Source organism: Nycticebus coucang, chromosome 14 (genome assembly GCF_027406575.1).
Source record: "Nycticebus coucang isolate mNycCou1 chromosome 14, mNycCou1.pri, whole genome shotgun sequence".
NCBI classification, from domain to species: Eukaryota; Metazoa; Chordata; class Mammalia; order Primates; family Lorisidae; genus Nycticebus; species Nycticebus coucang.
In genome coordinates, this window is record NC_069793.1 from 37,668,504 (window position 1) to 37,683,288 (window position 14,785).

Consider the following 14,785-nt stretch of genomic DNA (forward strand, 5'->3'; position numbering starts at 1 on the left):
GCCCTGCCCTGCCCCTGATCAAGAGCAGTGCCCAGATGCTGTGTGGCTCTCCTGCGGGGATGACCCCCTGCCACCCCATGCTGCGGAAGCCTACTCAGGGTGACCAACAGGCTCAGAATGAATTCATTAATTAATAAGGGTGATGGGAAGTTGTAAACACAGCTGCTGGCTGCTGGTGCAGCAGACATGCCAGCATATGGCAAGAGCAGAAATGTTGGGTGGTAACACAGCATTACTGTCTGGGGCTCCCTTAACTGAACTTGATGAATATCCTTCACAGAGAAGCCAACAGCAACATGGCAGTCTCCAGAGGTACCCAGGGGCAAGATTCCTTTTTTGCCTGGAGTTTCTATCCTTAGAGCCAACCTGATAAAGAGAGAGAATCTCTATGAAAAGTGGGAAGGAAGCAGCAACCTATTTACAAAAGGGCATCTTTTCCAGTCATTGAGCAATTCTGTTTTCCAGAAGTTCCCAGAGACAATAGCAGATCTTTTTCTTCCAGCTGTCATTCAGAAGAAGTTATTTATCTTTCACCCAAAATGGGCCATGGCAGTTTTCTTCCTGGGAGAGAGACACCATCATTCCTTTAGCAGACAAAGTTGTTTGATAGATGCGATGACACCTTAGTTTCTGGAGAGCCTAGAAAATATTTCCATACTTGCCTTTTCTTAGGAACTCACGTAAGCCTCACCAGTCCTAGTTTACAAATAAAGTAACTGAGGCTCAGAAAAGTTAAATAACTTGTACAAGGTCACATAAGAAGCAAGTGGCAGGGCTAACACTTGAATGGAATCTTGCGGCTCCCCACTTTGGGTTCTTTCTCTGGCACTGCAGAGCCCCCAGCAGGCCTTAGGAGAGATGCAGGAACTCATAATGAAGTCTGACTGACTGCTGGCCCGGGGTGTTGGAAGCCCTCAGCACGCCTCTGGAACCGGAGCTCCGGCTTGCTGACAAGCCCTTCCTGCATCAGCATTTGGACCAAAACTCAAAGCTCGCTGACAGCGTGTTCCAGTAGCAGAAAAAGGAAACACACGAGGCAGCTTGCTTGTAATTAAAAATGAGAGGAAAATCAGAAAAACAAGTGGATTCACAGGCGGGCCAAAGATGTGGAGGCCTTGGTGAGTTCCTTCCCAGTCCTGACAAAGCATTTTCCATTTCAGAAGGCCCACAAGATGCCCAATCTGCCTGAATTTCCTAATGCTGGAATTTCTAATTGGAACAATTCAACATGGCAGACACAGGGTGGCCATAAAATTCATGTGCAATTGCAATCGAGCTGGTAAATTGCAATCCCACCAAACATTCTGGTCAGTTGCAATCGCACACAAACTTTATGGCCACCCTGTACATGTGTATATATGTATGTATGTGTGACTATAGTGTATAGAACTGGGCATCTGTGGTTTCAAAAGCTGCCTGTCAAAGGCTGGGGCATATCAGAAATGACTAAACCAGACGTCCTGCTTTTGAGTCGCTTCCAGGCTTGTGGGAAAGACCAACCTGTTGTAAACAACGTTTTGGAACATGAGATAGAATGGAGTTGGTGCCATAACTGAATGAAAAATGAAGTGCTATGTGGGCCAGAGGAGGAAGGACCCATTCCAATAGGGATACTGGAAGATTTCTGATGGAGAAGGGATTTGGGGCAGGCCTGGAAGGGAAGAAGAAAGCAGAGGAAAAGCACTCTGGGCTCAGTCCAGGAGGAGCAAAGGCCTATTTTCTGTGTCCATTTCATCAGGGGATAACTTGGGTGAGGGACCTTGGAATGGCTGAGAGCAGAGGAACAGAAACGAGGCAGCAGGAGGGAAGGTGGGAGAGGTGGTAGGAATCCAGGTGTGGTTTTCATGCCTTTACACTCAGGGACCTGGGAAGGCTTAGCTCTACTCAGTCAGTTCTTTCCTGTTGATTTTCTGATGGAAACGGAGTCAAGAAATAGGTCAATGGGAATCTAATCAGCTCCGAGTACCCAACCTCTTCAGAGCAGAATTCTGGGAAAAGTGCTGACTTAAGCTTGAAGACTAAATCAAGTTTTATTTATTTATTTTTTCCTTTTAAATATATATTTTTTTATGTTTTCAAATTAATATGAGGGTGCAACTTTTAGGTCACATTCCAGGGTAAAGTTCCATTTGTAGAACAGTCCCTTACCCAGGGAGCGCGTTATACACCCCCAGGATCTGCAAATTAGATGAGAGTCTGCCTCATGCCCTCCCTCCTGCCAAACGTTCTCCCACTTCCACCTCCCCGCTTCCCTCTACCCCTGAACTGGACTACATTAGTGTTTTATTGTTCTTATGAGCATGTAATTGTTTATATACTGATTTCATATTAATATGGAGTACATTGGATGTTTATTTTTCCATTCTTGTGATACTTTACTAAGAAGAATGTATTTTAACTCCATCCAGGTAAACGTTAAAGATGTAAAGTCTCCATCTTTTTTAATGACTGAATAATATTCCAATGTATACACATACCACAGTTTGTTGATCCATTCATAGGCACTTAGGCTGTTCCCATGACTTGGCAATTATGAATTGAGCTACAATAAACATTCCAGTGCAAATGTCTTTGTCCTTCTGGGTAGATACCTAGCAATGGTATTACAGGGTCAAGTGGGATGTCTACTTTTAGATCTTTGAGGCTTCTCCATACTTCTCTCAAAAAAGGCTATATTAGTTTCTGATCCCACCAGCAGTGTAGAAGTGTTCCCTTCTCTCCACATCCATGCCAGAATCTGGTGTTTTGGGACTTTGTGATGTGGGCTAGTCTTGCTGGGGTTAGGTGATTATCTTAGAGTAGTTTTGATTTGCATAAATTGGGTTTTAAATCTCACAAAATGCTTGAATCTGAATCCTTCTATATACTGGCAAACACCAGCATGTCCAGGCATGCATATGGAAGTGTGATGTGGTCAGTTAGCTTGGGTGTATACTCCCAGTCACGTGGAGAAGGTGCAGGGGCAGATGGCTTTGTACCTCTAACACACAGTGATCTAGCCCTAAAGAAAAGGTGACATAAAAATATTCTAGAATTTTTATTTATGGTGTTAGTAACTCTTCCTCTCTTGAAAGGTGAAAGAGGGAGCTGGGAAGGGGTAGAAGAGGTTTGCATGGCATGGAGATGGGGTGGAAGTGTTCCTTGATCTATATGCAGAAATGGGTGAGAAGCTGGGTGGAACTAAATGACCCAGAAGGACAGATGCTGGTTGGCAGAGAGAAAATGGGGCTGTGGAAGGAGGGTTCAGTCCTAGAAGACAGCCAGACTGACAAAAGTGATGAAGTTCCTGAGTCAGAAAATGGTGTTTGGTCAAAGGACCAGAGATTGAGAGGAAATAAGGAACAAGGCAAGTCAAGCAGGAGGAAAAACATAAGGACTAAAACACAGCAAATGGAAGCCTTGCTGTCCGACTGATCTCGTCAAGTCCCTGGTGAGGCTCAGGCAGTGGCAGCCAGCAGCTGACCTGGAAGTAGATGGAGTTGGACACGTGGGGAGACATTTCTCCGTGGCATTGGGAAGTAGGGTGGATTCTCCCCCAACTCTGCCTAGCAGTTCTTTTGTCTTACATTTTGATGTGCTATGGAAATATACAATGTTTCCAAGCATGGATTTTGAATGTTTTTTTTTTTTTAAATTTCAGGTTAATATGAGGGTGCAAACAACCAGGTTACAATATTTGAATTTGTTAGGTATAGTCCTTTTTGTGGCTGTGTCCCACACCCAAAAGGTGTGCCATATACCCTTACCTTGTGCCCCTGAAGTGGGGTAAGCGGGGATTTGGATGCTTTGAAACACTATAGTAGTTTTCAAAAACTACTATATGGCAGAAAATATTATGTTGGAAATCAGCAGACAGGACTTTTAGTCCCAGTTCTGCCATGTCAGCTATGTGATCTTGAACAACAGCTGGACCTCTAATGGTCCTGGGGATCACTAACCAATAGTGTGTTAAACTTGAGTGTTAGCTGGTACATGTACGAAGTGCCTTATATGTATTCCTAAATTTAATTCTCAGCACAATGCTATGAGATAGGCATATTATTCTCATTTCACACATGAGGAAAATGAGATGTAAAACGTATAATAACTTGCTCAGGAAGATGCAGCTGGTGTCAAACCCAGGCCACAAACCCAGGGATGTCAGATACTAAGATCTATGCTCTGACACACCCTCTACTGCTCTCTGGGACAGTCATGTCACCCTTACGAGATGAATAAGCATCCTTGCCTAATTTCCACACAGAATATGGTGCATAAAAAGAACATCCTAACCCAAAATTGCTTTTAGAGAGAGGTGAGTATAACCCTATTCAAAGTCTAGTACTTTAAAATGTTTATTGAGTGAATGTATACTGAATTTGGAATGAATACAATTTTTCTATTTCTTTATCTATTAACATTTGGGGGAGATAGTGTATAAAAAGGTATCATCATTATCATTTTTGGCTCCCAAGGCTTCTGATGAAAAAGAATTATTATGAGCCACAGAAAAACAATATTTTAGAAAATCTTTTAGTAAAAGAACTTTCTCCCCAAATGTGGTTGGCTGTAGAGGGTCTAAACATGTTGTCTTGGTGACATTCATGAAAGAAATCATTAAAGAGCTCCCTCTTTTTTTTTTTTTTAAATTTTGGGTTAATATGAAGGTACATATGATTAGGCGCAAACATTATTTCTGTTTGTAAAGTAATGAGAGCACCTTTTCATTAAGCACCTGCTGCATATGTGTTATTGAATCCTGAACTGCAGGCATTAATTATTTTCATTTTACAGGTTAGTGAGCTTAACTCTTAAGATGATGAGCAATTCACTCAAATTTATCTAGCTTTAAATGCAGTCATGAAGCCTAAAAATATTTGATGCCTCTGAATGGGAATGTAGCTTTGGAGACACAGTTTGAGAAAAGCTTATAACCTTTTACTTCCCACCGTGCCAAGAAGAGAAAATGTGTACTGCTGCTTATTGGAAAAGCCAGTCTCTAAAAGGTTTAGATCAATAAGAATATTTTCAGCAGCCCCGTGACCCTGAAGAATGAGAGATGGTTTGGGGCCAGGCTGGGGTTGCTCCCTGGAGCCCTGGTGTGAGTCTCTGGCTCTTCCCATTAGTAGCCTTGGCTCCAATACCCATCTGGCAAAGACCTTGTTTTCCTCCCCAGCGTGGCTGGGCTGGAGTTTTTTGATAGTGTTTGACTTCAGCAAGTCTCCACATGAGCCTCTGATCTAGCGTTGGAACAAAGCAATGGCAGAGGGAGGCCCAGCGTGGAATGAGTCAGGTGGAGACGGAGGCCTGTTTCTTGTTAAACACCGTTCCCCCACCAGGTATGTTATGTATTTTACCCCAACAGTCAGACTCTGTCAACACAAGTCTGGGCTTCCCTCTCGCCACTAAGGCAAACACTGTCAATAGAAGGAGAGGGAAAAAAAGTCGATGGCTGGAATTTAAAAACCCGTGCTTTTGGGTGGAGGATCAAGAGCTCTTCACCTTGCCAAACATTATTTGAATTTTGTAGAACAAATGCTGGAGTTTCAGTTACATCCTCAAATTCAATATTTGGCATAGGTGATTTCTCCCACTTGGGGTACCTATTCATTGCTTGGAGATAAAGCGACAGACACTATTGGAGGTTTGAAGAGTTTATTTGCATTACCCCACCCCTTTTATAACTAACAATGTAACTGAAGTCCAGAGAAGCAAAGTGATTCATTCAAAATTATATAGCAGCTTGCAGAATGGGCTGTGGGGAACCTAAGGCTCCGACTTGATGTAACCGTGTCCTCTCAGTTGTATTAGACTTAATTCTGTTTTCATTGGCATTAATTTCACTGAAATAAAGCTATTTGTTTTGGATTAGCTTGAAAACACATTCTTAAGAAGTGATCTGCCAGTAACTAATAATATTTACTACTGTTAAGCATTCTGACCCAAATTGCCAGAATCTATAATGGTGGTGTGGTTATTGGTGCAAATTCTGGAGCCTGCCTGGGTTTACATCTCAGCTATACCATTTACTAGCTCTACTCTCTTAGGAAATTTTATTGACCTCTCTGTACCTAAGTTTCCATTTTCATAAAATTGAGGATACTAATAATCCCCCCCTAAAATGGTTGTGAGAATTGTGAGATTATTCACATAACCAAGGTTAGAACCATACCAGCCACCTAGCAAATACCCAACAAATGTCATATATCACTATTATTATATGGGACCTTAGGGAATCTTAGTTTTGGTTCTGTAACTAACTAGCCTCTTAATCTCTGTGCCTCAGTTTCTTCATCTGTGAGATAAAATTCGTATTGCTTTGCCATTCAAAATTGAATGAGTTTACTTATGTGCCGTGTGGTGGAGACACTAATTTAGTTAACTTTTTCACGATGGATATTTTCTGAGTGCCAGATAGCACGTTTCTGGATCTTCATTCTTAGGGCCTCACCTTTGCTTGAGCTTAGGAGTGCCGGGCATGACACGAGCAAGACACGCAAGTTATATGTTTTTGTTAACAAACCCACCAAGAGGGGTTCCTTGCTCGTGGCACAGAGAGCCAATTCCTAAGACAAGGAGGATTGTCAAGGGAGAAAGGATTTATTTCAGAGGATGCAGTAACTAGGAGGGGGAAGCACAAGCTGCCTGAAAGCCACCTCCTAGATTAGCAGGGCTGAGAGCTTTTTATGGAGGTGAAAATGAATAACACAGAGTGAGTGAGCCCCTTGTATGTTTGGAGTAGAGTGTAGGCCATACAAGCACGGTGGGGAATCACTCTAGTTCATACATCCCATGAACAAAAAACGGTGGACAAATCCCTCCCCAGGGTGGGGATTTTAGTATTATAATGAGCTAGGGCTTAATACTGTTCATTCTTTCAGCCTGTGTGCAGGCTCGGTGGCTCTTGAGTGCAATCTGCAGTGGCGAATTGCTTATCTTGTCTTTCTCCAGACGTCCTAGCAGAGTAAGGAGCTGTGGTTATCTCAGGACGGTAAGGAGATTTCGGCTGTTTCTAGGAAAAACTCAAAAGAATTGCCTCAGTGTATAGAAAGTTACAAAGTTCTGTGAGACCTCTCTGTCTGTTCTCTCCTTTTTCTAAGACTGCCGTTGCTAGGCCACTGAAGCTGAGCTCACCTCCCTGCCCATCCCTTTCCAGTCAAGCCACCTGCTTCAGTTCTGATGTGAATGCTGAAAACTCCTTTGCAATATAAGGGAGCTAAGACACTTGCAAATTGTAAAATTTTGGTTGTAAAACTGGTCACATTTTCAAGGAGTTCACAGACTGAGGGACACAGAAAATTAAACAAGCAGTTCTGGTAAAGGAGGATGATTTTATGATAGTGGACATAGGGGACACTGGAAGCAAAAATCAGGAGGAACTCACATAGTATGGGGAGAGGCAGAGGAGGTTCTTAGAAGTGTTAATTGAGCCAAACCCCAGAGGATTTTGGCTAGTTAACTCCTAATTGGTAGGAGTTAACTAGGCAAAGAGGAGAGAGAAAAATATTCTAGAAAGGGAAAACAGAATACATGAAAGTCCAGAGGTCAGAGAAGGTGATTCGATAAAGTGGTCCTGCTGAATTTAACCTGCTTTGTTTTTAAGATCCTTCATATTTCACAGAACCCTAAGAAGAAAGAAAAAACATTGCCAGTTAAATTATGGCATGAGATTTCTTATCACTTAGGGTTTTTAAAAGTTTCTGAGCATTTTTATACCGAATTGGACATGTATTTTATCATGTAGTACTTCATCAAAGATAGCAAAATAAAGGTATATGGGAAATCGTTTGCTTTCAGTCTTCTTGAAGTTTCACTTTTAGGGGCCGCTTCTTCTGAAAGGCGTTTTTGATTCAGAGGCATCGTGCTTTTCCATGCAATATGGTCAAGAGCATTGGAAATGAAGCATTTCTTAAAAGAATTCATGCAAGAGCTGAAAACTATTGGGATTGGGCTCTTAAACTGGGCTTGTGAGCTTGCGGAGCCTATTTTTATCCCCCCTTGGGTAATATTGCTAAACTTCTCCGGTTCACTGCCTCTCCCTGACCATTTGGTTCCTAGCGGCTGAAAGGGTGCTCCAGTGTTGTTTCTGGAGTTTTCTTCCAAGCTACCACCCATTCCAACAGCTTTGAGGCTGGTGCTTTTTCTGTTTGTGCAGGCAAAGCCAAAACAATTAGTTACAATTGTTGCTTGTTCTATAATAGTTTTCAAGTGAGTCCCAATCTCAACAGTGTTAGCCTGCACCTGTGGCTCAGTGAGTAGGGCACCGGCCCCTATGTCAAGGGTGGTGGGTTTAAACCCAGCCCCCGCCAAACTGCAACAAAAAAATAGCCAGGCATTGTGGCGGGCCCCTGTAGTCCCAGCTGCTTGGGAGGCTGAGGCAAGAGAATCGCGTAAGCCCAAGAGTTAGAGGTTTCTGTGAGCTGTGTGACTTCACGGCACTCTACCCGAGGGCGGTACAGTGAGACTCTGTCTCTACACACACACACACACACACACACAAAAATGACTTAGTATAGAGTTCAATGCTAACTATACATTACTAGTAAGTCTTTTTGATATTTTAAGCTATAGTGGAAAAAAATTTGGCCACTTTGTTTTTATGAAGGCCATAGAATAAAGAGATCCAAAGATTTAAATATTTTTATCCAGTTTGATTTTTGTTAACTTTCTCCTTGAAACACTCAGTAGTGATAAAGATGTGGAAAATGCACTGTAGGAGAATTGGAATATTTAAAGATGGTTGATATTTTTAATTTTAATTTTAATTTTATATCTTTTGTATAGCTCTACAAGGAAATGTTTTGTAATTTGGTTTCATTACTAAGATCCAACACTTGGCAGCCATAGTTTAAAATAACATTGTTTAGTACTGTTTGCTTGCATGTTAACAAGAAAACCTTTTGGAGGACCCACAAATCATGATATTGAACACATAACTGAGGCATTCTGAGCATCAGAGCCAGTGCTATGGCAATACCTGTATAGACTGCTTGAGATGTCCAGGCTGATTTCGAGAAGAAAAACTGTAAATACTAGTTCTACATGCTCTGAAAATACCAGTTACATGTTTCCCAGCCCTCTGGGTCACTGGCTGGGGCATCTGGTGCCCCAATAAAAACTGGTGGCATGGCATACCTGCAGTGCACCTTACAATATCAAAACAAGGTTTTTATTCTAAAGCAGAATAAAACTGTTCAATAAAAAAAATAAAAATTTAAAAAAAGGTGCATCTTCCAGGAAGATGGAAATACTTTTGAAGTAGAGAGGGTGTGTATGTATGTGTGAGTTGTTGCAAAGGTGGAGGTGGGGTGAGGGGCTGGCCTATTACAACTATGAAAGCTATGAGATACACAAAAATCAAGAAACGTAAAATCATCTTGATTGCTATATTTTCTCAAAATAATTGCCACGTCATTCTATGCAATTTTTCACTCTTTTTAAAATTTATTTATTTTTTATTAAATCATAGCTGTATATATTAATGCATTTATGGGGTACAATATGCTGGTTTTATATACAATTTGAAATAGTTACAACTAACTGGTTAACATAGCCTTCACTGCACTTTCTTAATTATTGTGTTATGACATTTATACTCTAAACTTAGTAGATTTGACCTGTACCCTTGTAAAATGCACCATAAGTGTGGTCTGACCTAGGCACATTGTAATTAATTTCACGAGAGTTAAAATGAAGGAGAAAATTCTTCAAGCAGACATAAGAATTTTTCATTCTTGAACCATTTTTGAAAATACTCTTTCCATTCATTTTCATAGTTCTGGAGGCTAGGAAGGCCAAGGTCAAGGCAGGTCCCAAAACAGCATCTCCTTGCAGCATCCTCTGGAGAGGAGGAATGTTGTGTCCTCACACGGCAGAAGAGGCGTAGAGAGAGAACCCACTCCTGCAGCTCTTTTTATAGTGGCATTCATCCATTCATGAAGGTAAAGCTCTTATGACATAGACATCTCCTCAAAGACTCCAACTTCCAACATAATTGCATTGGGGATTAAGTTTCCAACACCTGCTTTTTGGGGGATATGCTAAAACCATAGTAGCACTCAATAAAAGTGAGCTTTATAGTTGGGTGAGAACTAGAGAATATGTCAATGAAACTTATTCTCTGCTTTCCTGAGAAAGGAAGCCTGCCTCTGTAATCTAGCCTTCTAGACTGATTCCCTGAATGTCTTTATATTCCTACTCCCTATGGTTTTACCTACTTCTGCTTAGAAAGATGTGTCATCCATTTCTATTTTTTGGATCGATCTCCACTTACCAACATGGAGCTTGGGACCTGCGTTCTGTCAGAGGGATAGGATTTTTCTGGTTCTCCATTCTTAGGGCCTCAACTTGACTTGAGCTTAGGAGTCTGCCTACACCTGTAACAACTCTCTCTCGGTTGTAGTTTTACAAACAGAAAGGTGGACTTTGACACCAGTCGCAGTTGGACTCAAATACTGTCTCCATCATTTATTAGCTGTGTGATGTTAGGTAAATTTATTTTACCTTTCTAAACCTCGCATTCACGTGTGAAATGCGGTTAATAATACTTTTCTAAAAAGCTGCTACTAAAAGTAATAAAGTGATGCTGGATGGTGTCTGGCACAGTTCTCAGCACATAACAGTTGTGTTATGGTGAATATTCCACCCTCCCTCCATCTGCTCTCTGCTCTGCCCTACAATTCTGATAACATGTTTTGTGCTGAAAGGGGGTGGAGGCTGGACCTTGAATTTGTTCTGACCTCAGAAAACTCCTGGATGTTGTTGTGATTTTTATTTTAGGTCAAGGGAAAAAATTCAGCTTGTTCCCATGTTTGTGTATTTTTCCTAGAAGTAGGACTCAGCAAAACTTCTGGGAACAGAGAATTCAGTTAGTTGGGTTCTGCTTGAGAGGTTTTGTCTGAGTCTGCTTTGGGTAGACTAGTCCTGGGCCTCTTGCTTAAGCAGATACTTTACTTACTTTATATTTGATACATTAGTGGATACATTTTTCTCAAATCTTTGAAAGAATCTGTATGACTTCTGAGACTCTACATTGAATCTTAATATGATTTTATAACGTTAATATAATTATTAGCACTGTACCACATTTACCTTTTTGGTTGTAGGACAGAGAGCTCCAAAGGTCATACTTTGGTGTTAGTTAGAGCTAAGCTTATGTTAAAGGTTGTGGAACATTGCAAAAATTATATCAGAGCTTCTTGATGTACTTTGAAATAGTTCCCTAATATTTTCAACTCGTGGGTGGCTGGACAGGTGACCAGTGGTCCCATAGATGATTTTTTATGCTTGCCAGTACCTACAATGTAACCTACAATTGGAAGTTTTTTTATTTGTGCCTTGACATGACAAGCTTTGTGTTCCTCATCTGTAAAATGTCAACAATCGAATCTACCACATAGTGTGCTATAAGGATTAAAATAATTAATTTTTGCAAAGTTTTTGGAAGAGGACCTATCACATAATAATATATGTAAGCAATTATTGTCAACTACAATTATCATGTAAATAATACCTATGAAAGGGGGGATTCATGAATATTTATTTGTACATTGAGTGAGTGATAATCCAATCCCACTTGCTTCTATTGTACAAATTGTTTCAGCTTTGGCCATTGGGAGCTCTTTTAGTTGACTCCTGAATCCTTTTGACATCCTTTTGCTTTTTGAGAACTTCTATACTTTCTGGGATTAAAAAATTCTCTAGGATCACCTTGAATTTTCCTTGCCCCAGCTCTGGAATCAACCATTTCTTCAAGGAGACCAGGTTCCTTTTATCGAAAAAATGGCATTAGAACCACAATCTGGATGCCAGGCAAGCCACTAGATTTTGATCTAAATACTTCTGCTGTTATGTTAGGGTCTGTTAAGTGAAACACTGAGTTGTACAGGTAGGAACTGCAGGGTAGGATATAGGATAATCCTATCTAGCCAGGATCAAAGGAGAGTGTTACTAGAGTGTGAGTACACCCCAAAACTGAGCAGAGTCTGTGGAGGAATTTGAGGATGTTTTTATAGACAGTGTGGGATAAGAAAACTTTGCAGAGGCGATTATGTTCTAATGATACTTGACTTGTTTAGACTTGTTTCAAGTCTATTAGGTCCAATTATTTACTACTATGTGACAAGTACCCCCAAATTTATTGGTTTAAAACAACAAAGGTCTTATTATCTATTTTGGTTCTGTGAGCTAGTGATTTGGGGAAAGGCTCTGCTGGATGGTTCTGGAGTTTTTCATGCAGGTTCCATCAGTTGGTGGCTAGAACAGTAAGGATCTGGGTGAGTGGGGGGCCAGCCAGACATCCATCTCTCCCTGCCCAAGATCTCTCCTTCATATAGTCTCAGAGCTTTTCCATTGTGGTCTGTTCATGTGAAATAGTTTGGCTTTCTCACAACATGGCAGCCTCAGAACAGGTGGACTTCTTACAGGGTAACTAAAGGCCACAGGGTACATGTTCCGAGGGAAGGCAGAGAGATCTGGCTTTGAAATTAATTTACAGGGAAATCTAGGGGTTCTAAGTGAGTCACAGACCACTTAAATTTGAGGGAAAGGGACAAAGACTCATGTCTCAATGGATAGAATCCAAAGTCACATTTTTAACAAGAGTCTGGAAGACAAGAGACCTTATTTTGGTCAGTTTTGGAGAAAAAGAAATTCTGCCACACGTTCACTTATGTGACCAAGATTTCTAGCATTTAAAAATGTGTCAAGAATTTATAAAAGCTGGAATCTATATAAAGTGTCTTTATCTGTGAGTCTCTGTGCATTTCTTCTTGTTTTCACACTGTCATGGCTTCTTAGAATTTCTTTCTTGCACACTGTCACTTATCTGCTCTCCCATGTCATGCTTTTTGGTTCTCTCTGAAGAAGGTGCATAAATAGAGGTAGAAAACAAATGAATAGTGGAAAACAGAAAAATGAACATTGCTGGGGAAAACAGAATCAGTGTCATTGAATAATATATGAGAGCACACTAAGTAAATGTCAAAAAATGTTAAGAGTGGAAATAAGGAAATAGTAAAGAAAGAAGGAAAATGGGCTATGTTGGAGGGCTGGTAGTAGTAGCTTGGGGAAGGCATCTGGGTGGCAGTGTGAGGTGGGGGGAGGCATTCTGGTCCCCAGGAGTCCCATGGAGGGAGGTGGGGCTTGAGGAGGACTCTCAGAAGGAAGCCAGGGACGTTGAGAGGCTTCAGGAGGTGCTGAAAGATTTTGAGATGGGGTTGTGGGGGTCCTGTTCTGGATGAGTTTCTCTGTCATGAAGCAAAGACTGGAAAACTGATTCAAGTGATCCCAACTTTAAGGCTATTTTGTTTTCAAACTGGATAAAGTGATGAATGATTTCAGAACTTCAGAACTGGACCAAGAGGTCTCTCCAACCCTAATGTTAAATATATTCCCTTTGAGAAAATGAAGGAAAGAATACTGAAAATTGTCCCTAGAGTTAATGGTACCTTTTTTCTAATCTAGTGACTATGTCAATTGCTAACAGATCTAAGGAGAAACAGGAACAGACACATTTCTCCAAGGAGCAGGAAAGAATGTGATGGTTGTTAGCTGTGTTTATCTTTCTTCAGAGAAAACCAATTCCAATAGTTTAAATTGAACAAATGGTGTTCTGTTTCCTGGAAATTCTCCAAGCTATACTGAGAAGTCTAACAGAAATGGGCCTGGAATACCCAGGCCACTTAACCGGCCCAAGATTTCTTTGTCAGCCTCTATGACAACAAATGGTTTGCCTGAGAGCTAAGACAACAGAGTCAAATTGACAGCAAAATGAAGAGAAAAATCACAGTGACTCGCCAACATCCAAATCAGAAGGCCTAGAAAACATAAACAGTTAGCCCTATGAAAAATAAACAACCAGATGAAGATGCTATGGAAGCTGAGGGGCATGTGGCAAAAAGACTCAGGTTTGACAAAGCAGCTAACGTCAGAAATGGCCACAAAATGTCCAGTAGGGGAAGAAATAGACAAGTCATCTTCTCAGGATAAAGACAAAGACAGCACTGTAGAAGAAGATGGAGAAGAGAGTGAAGAAGATGATGTTTAAAGACTATCTGTAAAAGGGTGGAGTAAAAAAAAACACCTTCAAGTTCTTGTACTTTTTTTTTTTTTGTATAGAGTTTAACATAATGGAACTCCTTATAATGCTGATTTTCTCCTATTTGTAGTTGCTGCAGAATTTCAGGGGATATGAATTCATAAAACTTAACTGTAGATAATTACAAAATAAAATTTCAAAAGACAATATTTGTTTAATATGAGAGTCTTTTTAGACTATTAGGAGAAATCATCGCAGAAAGAAATAAATCAAGGAAAAGAATCCGAAATGAAGAGACTTCTGAAGAAAATAATCAAATGGAGGACTCTGATCTGTGTCATAGAAGTAGCTCTTCTGGATCCATGAAACAAAAGAATTAGTGGGATCTAATTCCAGTAAAATTGGAGACAGTATCTCAGAATCATCTATGGAAAATCACAACAAGGCCAGAGAAGTCACATGTGAACCAATGGAACAGGCCTATGCTAACCACTTAGATGCAGTATTTTACATACGTCTCTGGATTTAACGTTGTAAAACTTTTACGTAACAATGTGGATCTTTAGTTTTCAAGGGAATCAGCTTGTACAATAAAGGATTGAGTCCCACTTACCATTGACTTTCTTCTTGGGTCTGGTCACATTGGTTCTTTGTGTATAGATTTTGTTTTAAATTTAAAATTAAAGCTTTTAAACTAGAAGGTAATAATTATAATTTTGGAAAAAGTTCGAGGTCGTCACAAGTAGTTTATACATATGTCTTGTCCTT

General features: G+C 40.6%; 1 pseudogene; it reads left to right on the forward strand.

Annotated features, from left to right (window-relative positions):
- The first annotated feature begins 13,010 nt into the window (after positions 1–13,010).
- On the forward strand, positions 13,011–14,003 carry LOC128564378 (serine/threonine-protein phosphatase 4 regulatory subunit 2-like; annotated as a pseudogene).
- The last annotated feature ends 782 nt before the right edge of the window (positions 14,004–14,785 follow it).